The following is a 9,119-nucleotide window of genomic DNA, read 5'->3' as shown; positions in this document are numbered from 1 at the left end:
CAAGCCAGCCAGCCAGCCAGCCAGCCAGCCTAATGGCTGAACCTAAAGTCATAGGGTGGGAAGTACACCTTGAGTCTGTAAGAATTAAAAACTCTTGGGGTAAAGGACAAAGATACAGGAAGGGGTTGAAAATGGTGGCCCCCATTTCCTTCCACCATTTCAGGTTTTAAAGAAGATTTGTTAAAGAAATAGTGATCCTAGAATTGGACAGTTTAATTTAGCTATTGCTGTTCGAGGATTTATTTGTGTTCAGTACCCAAGATATCTAAGGATGATTCTATTTTAAATCATATTTGAAGATCTCTTGAGTTGGTGCTTATAGAGTTGTCTTCTTACAGCCTTTAAAATATAAACTGTATACATTTATGGATATCCAAATGTTGCTGTGCTATGCTTACTAAATTTAAGGTTAGTCTCTTTCATGACTAGATTGTCTTTATGACCCTGGTTTTGCAAATCTCCCTAATGAAGTTGCCTCCTTAAAAACTACTAACAATCATGATTGTTTACAGAGGCAATGCTATTTAATAACTTTTTTCTCGTAATCAAGTCAAACTCCATGAAGAGTTAAGGATATTTTTTTTTATTTGTAAGTGAGCATGACTTTAATGCAAGTTTATGCAGCAGTTCCAAGGTTTAATATTTTGCACCCTCTGCTGGGGGAAAAACACAGAGAATTACAGCAGATATAGAGAAGTAAGTGGTTTGGGATATGAAGTGAAAACCTTAGGTTAGAAGAGTACTTGGTTCATAAAAGTCTTTCATTTCACAATTATTTTGAGAATATGTTTTTGTAACTCTGCTGTATAAACAATATATTACAAAATTTGAATTCATGAACATTAGCCTGAGAATATCCAAGCTTATAATTTTGGGGATGTTGAGATACGAAAAATCCCTCCCACACCTTCCCTGTGGATGAATTTTGGAATATATTTAGGTTAAATCTTGTTGGTAAGAACCCAAAATATCAAAAAAAGGAAATATTAAGTATCTGAAGAAATGAGATTTAAATAGTACGTTCCATTAAGAAAGGAACAAGCTGGTAATTTTCTGTTCTGTATTCCACAAAAGAGGTTGTCGGCTTATGCAGTACTTGAATTATAAGGAAACAAATACTTTATTGTTTAAAAAGTAAATTTAAATGGTGTAACCTGTTCCTGTGAATTACTAAGAATGCTAATGGCAGTGTCCACTGGCATATACTTTCATTTAAAGGCCTCCCCATAATGGCAAAGACAGCCTAAAATGACTTCAGGGTAGATTCAAACATAATATAAATCTGAATTTCATAATGCTTTTCATACGATGGAAGACAGTAGCTATCTCAGAAGCATTCTCTAGCTCTTACTCCTAACAGGTGAAAAGTTTCATCAGTGTGGAATGATCACATAGAATGACAAATATGTTAAATGGAGGAATATTAGAATCAAACAGGTCTTATTTCTAAAGCCTTATACCTGTGCATGTAGAAACATCTGTGTGACTGTCCTAGTTAATGCTGAGTGCCATAATGTTGAAAGTGGTCAGACATCCATTTCCCACACTTTTATAATCCACTGTTGAAAAAAAATATTTCAGCAGACACGGCTGTCTCAGTAGCCTCTGGAGCAACACAAACCTGATATTTTCTAATCCAAGGTTATTTTTCCGGTCATCAATTCTATTTCCAAACATCTGACAGACCCTGGTGTTCTTAATTAAAATGGTGGCACATCTATCGATCATTATCTTTATGACTTCAATTTTCTCCTCAACTTGTAACAAGTTCAGAAGCAGGCTTTCACAGACCTTGTCTGTTGCTCTCTGAATCACATCTAGTAGAACTTGGCTAAGCCAGGCTGACATCATTTGATAAGTAAAACACGTATCCTTAGATGTTAAATCAAAAATAGAATGGTTTACCTCCAAGGAGGGACCTTGAGGGCAAAATGGTAAATTGTGATTTTGCAATCTGTTTCTCTCTCCAAATCTCTCCCTCCCTCTCTCTCTCTTTTCATAAAGCCACACACTTAACAAAATGTAAAATATGAATATGAATAAAATTATATTTCAGTATCTTTGTTTCTAGACTTTGGCATAGGGAGCACAAATACGCGACTTTTGTAAATACAGCCCTTCGGAATAGTGCCATGGATGGAATACAGCAAAAAGAGCCACAAATTTTGTTTAGGTGTATTTTCTGCTGGCTGATGCTATGAGAAGACTTCATATAATCTGGCCTTTCTTTCCAGCCTTCTCTTCTGTGATTCACAACATATGCTGTCTTGGTAGAGCCTGTGCCTCTAAGGGTTCTTCACAATGCCATTCTTGTCCATTTCTTCATGAGTTATAACCTGTCTAGAATATCTTCTCTTCTCATTTCTACCCCTTTACATCAGATTATGCTCAGCTTGAATACAATAATTAGCTATAGAACTTATTTTTAAAAAATTTTTAATGTTTATTTATTTTTGAGAGAGAGAGAGACAGAGCATGAGTCAGGGAGGGGCAGAGACAGAGAGAGAAACATGGAATCTGAAACAGGCTCCAGTCTCTGAGCCATTAGCATAGAGTCCAATGTGGGGCTCCAACTCAAGAATGGTGAGATCCTGGTCTGAACCAAAGTGGATGCTCAACTGACTGAGCCACCCAGGCGCCCCAAGAACTTATTTTTTTAAATGTCAGGATTTTTTTTTCGGAGGCTAGCACTAATCTAATTAGTTATTTAATTAATTTCAGTTAATTAGTTAATTGTGTCACATATTTGCCCTTTCAACACAATTTTGGATGGAGTTGGTTAACCTTCATACTCCCCGACCCAGATCCCTGATGCAGTTTTCTCCCTAGCAAGAAAAACCCTAAATATTCCATCCAAAAATACCCTTTATGTTGACTCTCTCAACCCATTTTCTTGCAGTATAGATAAAGATCTTAGAGTTTGTTTTGTCATTTTTTTTAAATTTTGAGAAAGAGAGCATGTGCAAGTGGAAGAGAGGCAGAGAGAGTGGGAAAGAGAGAGTCCAAGAGAATCAGCACAGAGCCAGACACGGAGCTCTAACCCACAAACCGTGAGATAACAACCTGAGCTGAAACCAAGAGTCGGATGCTTAACCAACTGAGCCACCCAGGCACCCCTGTTTCATCTTTATACTTGCAATTGGTTATGTTTTCCCATGAACGTTTCCACTCTTGTATTTATTAGTCAAGATTCTTTCAGTTACAGGTAACAGAATATGCAAACTAGCTCAAGGTAAGAAAAGGAATTTATTTAGGACATAGAAGGAAAGTAGAAGGGAAAGACACAAAGGAATTCTCAGAATGAAAGGAAGAGATATGTAGTCTTAAGAACTGAAAATGAAGACTCCGTGTTTCCGAGATTCTGTATGAACCTGTCTTCCATCTCGGCATCTGTCTCTATGGGCCTCTTCCTGCAGCTCAGCACATCTCTTGCCCTCCAGTGAGGATTATAGCTGCTAGAAGCACATGTTTAGAAAACAGCAAAGAGGATTACTCAGTTGGTTGACCATCCAGCTCTTGATTTCGGCTCAGGTCATAATCTCATGGTTCATGAGATTGGGCCCTGCATAGGGCTCTGCACTGACAGCTCAGAGCCTGCTTCGGATTCTCTCTCCCTCTCTCTCTGCCCCTCCTCCACTTGCGTTCTCCCCCTCTCTCTCAAACTAAATAAATAAACATTAAGGGAAAAAAAGAAACCAGCAAAGTGTCAAGTTTCTCATTATATGGTCACCTGGGGAAGGCATCTGATTGGCTCCACCCTGACTCACATATTCACCTGTTGGACCAATTTCCTGGGGTCGAAAAACTATTAGATTAAACCCTGTGTAATTCTTGTTTCTGGGCTTTTAAAATGGTCAAATATAGGCAGGTTCTTCTTCTTCTTCTTCTTCTTCTTCTTCTTCTTCTTCTTCTTCTTCTTCTTCTTCTTTTTCTTCTTCTTCTTTTTTTTTTTTTTTTTAATGGTTCAACCCAATAAGGATCAGGCTTGGGTCACACATTACCATTGGGGCCAGGTGCTGTTTTGCTGCGAGCTGAAGAATGAGGTAAGAGAACTGTCAGCCACCCAACAAATTAGATATTACGTAGTTTCAGTAAAAAATATTTTAGGTACTTCACTAACTTAAAACCAATAATATAATCTTTATTATATGAAGACTGAAACCATGAAAATATACGTGGTATGATACAAACCTGGCTTTTACTGCTCTGAAGTTGTTAGGGCAGAAGTTCTGTTTCCAAGCATCTGAAAGGCTATGGTGGTCCTAGTTGGAATGGTGGAAGTCATTCTAGATATATATTTTTTTCTTTTTTCTGAATCCTTTTTCTAAAATGGATTTTAATCTTCATTATCATGTTTCATAGGCTAAATTTCTTATTATATATACTATTTCTCATCCAATTTTCAAGTAATTGAGAACAGTATTCTGAAATCTTTCCTGTCTTCTTCTTCAAAACCATTATTCTGTCTTTAAAAATGAGCCTTATGTATTTAGGGTCATATAATAGAAGATATATAGGTATAAGACTGATCTTATTCCTCTGGATTTTGTAAGTTTCAAGAGTACAGGTCAGTAGCAACTTTATTCCATTTGAGCACATCGATTTATGGTTGAACCTTGTAAAATGCCAATATCCAACCATTTTTGACTGACTGAACTGACAGTGTCATACGATTCAAACTCTTAGTCCGATGAGAAAAATTTATACCAAATTCTGCAAATTGACTTCATGCAGTATGCAACTCACTGTCATTCTTTTGTTTGTTTTTTTTTAAATTTCCTAATGTTTGTTCATTTTTGAGAGAGAGAGAGAGAGAGAGAGAGAGAGAGAGCACAGAGGAGAGGCAGAGAGAGAGAGACAAAGAATCCAAAGCAGGCTCAAGACTGTGACCTGTTAGCACGGAGACCTACACAAGGCTTGAACTCATGGACCCTGAGATCATGACATGAGCTAAAGTCAGATGCTTAACTGACTAAACCACCCAGCCGACCCCTCAGTGTCATTCTTTATTTTTTAAGTTATTTTTAATTTGTTTTTAATGTTTATTTTTGAGAGAGAGAGAGATGGAGAGAGAGAGAGAGAGAGAGAGAGCACACGGTGGGAAGGACAGAAAGGGAGACACAGAATCCAAAGCAGGCTCCAGGCTCTGAGCTGTCAGCAGAGAGCCCAATGTGGGACTCGAACTCACGAATTGTGAGATCATGACCTGAGCTGAAGTCAGACGCTTAACCACTGAGCCACCCAGGCGCCCCCACAATGTCATTCTTGATGTAGGTCTAAAGTGGTATAGGAGAACCCCCTGGACATATACTGTAACTTATTTGTTTATCCTGCTGTTAAGAGCAGTGGCTTCTTGCAGTGGTACCATGTACCCAAGTACAGCTATAAGTGGACAAAGGGTAACTTTGCAGTCCAGATATGTGTGTGGGGTCACAGTGGGACTTCCAGATCTCCCTAAAGGAACTGAGGCCATACCAATTTTGTTCATTGTTTTGTACTCAACACTGAATACTGAACCCAGAACAAAATAGACAGCTCATATAGTAATATCAAGTGAATGAGAATAAATAATGTTAATGTTTGAACTCACTTTGAAGTAATTATTTTGATGGGGAAAAATGCTGTAAGTATATGGAAAATTAGCTAGTTGTGTGCCATTTCACTGATGGCTTTGGTGAACAAATTGTGAGACAACATATCATAACTGACATGCTAAATGTGAAAGAAATAAGTAAAAAAAAAAAGCAATACAAGGCCTGGTGATACCCACTTCATGTTAAAAGATGGAAGTGATAATTAAAGGGGTTAACTAACTTGCCTAAGATCACATCTAGCTAGTTAGGAAGAGATGTATAAAACCCAGGACTCACTAATCCCATTCTGATAGTTTTACCATATTTTATTTAAAAGAGAAAAATCAAATCTATATTGGATCTCATTCATCGTCAAATTTAGCAACCTTTAAATGGATTTAGTGGAATTAAATGCAATATACTAAGTCAGTATGTACCCCAGAACAACATTTTCCTTTGAAAAGGCTGTGTAACATTTCTTAACATTCATCTTATTTTTTTTTTTTAAGTTTATTTAGTTTTGAGAGATAGAGAGCAAGCAGGGGAGAGGCAGAGAGAGAGGGAGTCAGAATCCCAGGCGGTCTCTATGCTATCAGCGCAGATCTCCCATGAACTGTGAGATCATGACCCAAGCCGAAATCAAGAGTCGGATGCTTAACCCACTGAGCCACCCAGATGCCACTCTTAATATTCATTTTAGTCTACGACCATACTATCATGAACACACCCTATCTCGTCTGATCTCAGAAGCTAAGCAGGGTAGGGCCTGGTTAGTACCTGGATGGGAGAACATTCATTTTACAAAGAACCTCAGACATTTCATTGCTTCTCTACACCAAACAACATTGAAGAAGGCAGAGTGTGTTTTTTACCTTGATTATTTTCTGTAAGTTTAATTAATGTAATTTTTGTTACTAATGTGCACAGAGATTAAAACCTATGTTTAGTCTTTCATTTATTCAGTACTTGTTGAGAATCTACTGTGTGACCAGAGAACACTGGTGCTGTAGATACAAAGGTGAGCAAGATGCCATAATTGTTCCAAATTTGAAACATACACACCAGTGAAGGCAACAAACATAGACACACACACACAATCAATCAATCAATCAAAGACCAATAAGCTCACTGATTGTATGTTCTGAAAAGCCCTCTTAAGAAAATTAAGAGGTTGCGAAGGTAGAGAATAATAAGGGGTATGGAAAAAACATGGGGGAACCAGTATAAATAGATCAGGAATTATTCTCTGGTAGGTTACATAATGATGTAATTGATTGATGGTAATGATGTGAAAGAGACTTTCAGAGTTTGAAGATATGAGCATCTGCGTAATGGGGAGAAAATGACAACATGCGCAAAGGCCCTGAGTTGGGAAAGAAGTTTAAAAACAAAACGAGAAATAGTGCAAGGTCCACAGAGGGCTGGAGTTCAGCGAGCAGGGCAGGTGGGGAAGATCAACTGACTTTTTGAGGCTAGGGCTTGGGCTTGTTTCCAACGGGAAGATTTTCTTTCCCTTCCTTGGTTCTTCTTTATTATCTGACCTGTGTTTGAAAAGACAGAGGTGGTCCTCCTTGGGTCTCCTGCTCTCCTGCATGTCTTACTGGCTATGCTAAGGCTACTAGCTTTTACAGCCAGTCTCCAGCATTTCTCAGGGTTATTCAGCGAGCAACCTTGAGAGATGAGGTTACATCTTGACTGGACACTGAGCAGGCTTGCTTACCATTCGCTATAAAAATGATGGATTCCCCCAACCTAAGTGTTCTCAGTTGTGACACAAACCCACTGTGTGTGTAGCACCCAACACATCACCCCACATAGGACTTGGTCGCACAGGTAACTGGCACAAATATGTTGATGCTCTTGCTGCTTGCTGTGCTTTGAGTAATAAGGTCATTTGTCCCTGACTCAGGAGTCTTGTGTGTTAGCCAGCATCCATGAACAGTAAAGTGTCACATGAGCTTATAAGCAGCGTGAAAATTAAGTCCCTGACCTGAAAATATGTTTGTTAACTCCTCAACAATTTCGGGGAAATAATAGAAAGATAGGACTTGACTTTTGAAGAGTGTAAGCTAGAGATTTGACTGAATATAGTCACATTAATTTTTAGTGTGATTTTTAATGAGGAAGAACATATGAGAATATTATTAGTGTTTGGTTACCATCTGTGAAGAGGTGCAAAATATTGATTGCTTTGATAGAGGGATGATAATGTATTATTTTTAGGAAAAAGAATTTCTATGCTATGGGTGTAGATTTTCATCTTGACTGTATGATGTCAAAACACAAATAAACAGTTGAGTTTTGCTACATGCTCCCTGAGGACTCTTCCTCAATTTTGCTTATGTATCTCTACATAAATGCATTTTTTCTAAGATATTTTGATCTCTATAGTTTTTACCTTTTACATAATGTATCAAAATATAGAGATATCTAAGAAGTCTATTTCATTCACGTGATAGATTGGAGATTATGAAATTGTGTGTCTTTTAAAGTTGTCATGTTTAATGACTTGTGTTGAACTCTCAAAAATTCTGAGACTCAAACTGCACAGGAATGAGTATATTTATTCAGGTCATTGCCACAGGAAATGCTCTCAAAAAGAGTGCCTCCTCAAACCCAGGGAATAAGAAAGCTTTTTCAGGGGAAGGACACGAAAGCTGTAGCACACTAGCTGCACATTTGGTGGGCTTTGGTAGGACAAGTGCTTCTATCATACCCAAAGGAGAGGAATTTTGCAATTTGGCCCACATCAGCCCTTTACATCCTGCTCTCACAGTGGTTGACTTGAAAGAATTTAGAAAGAAGCAGTTTGCCTATGAACATGAAATCATGGTAGTTGAGCTCAATTTTTCCAAAACGCTCACTTCTGTTTAAGATTCTTTTGAAGGTTGACTAAAGGACCAGCATCGTGTTTCTTAAATGTATCCCTTAATATTACAGGTGTTGTAGCCAGATTGCCAATAAGTTATTTTAAAAATAAACTAAACTTCTACATGACTGTACTTATTAAATATTTTACAAGAGATGTTTTGAACCTCCCTTTGTGAAATCTTACATGAATGAGCATTTCCCTGATTAACTGTGAAACGGTGATTTATTCTACCTCGAACTTAAAGTCTAAATATAATCATTTCATTACTGGTAACAAATCACCTTAAGAGCATTTATAGCTAGAATATTTCCTCACAATCTGGCATTAAATGTTGAATCCAACTTTCAGTTCTATCTTCCTTTATCATGTTGCAGTGAACCTGAAGGTTAATTTCCTTCCCATCTGCCTTTATTTCTTTTTCTGTCGATCTTATGCTTTTTTTTCTTTTTCTTCCACAAGAATATATTTTTTTCTATTCAAGACCCTTTTCTTTATTCCACTTGTAGAATTGGGCAGCAGATTTTTGGTAAGATGCCACGCTAAAGGATCATTGTTTCATTAACGTAATGTAAAATCTCTCTCTTCTGATTAATCACCTGATTTTCTAATTTGAATATTTGTTTTGAAACAACTTTTTTTTCTCCTATCAGCAGATAGCACTTTGAAAGTTGTAA

The sequence above is a fragment of the Neofelis nebulosa genome, chromosome 4 (genome assembly GCF_028018385.1).
Source record: "Neofelis nebulosa isolate mNeoNeb1 chromosome 4, mNeoNeb1.pri, whole genome shotgun sequence".
NCBI classification, from domain to species: Eukaryota; Metazoa; Chordata; class Mammalia; order Carnivora; family Felidae; genus Neofelis; species Neofelis nebulosa.
The sequence above is the reverse complement of the archived record's forward strand: the minus strand, read 5'-3'. Positions refer to the sequence as shown.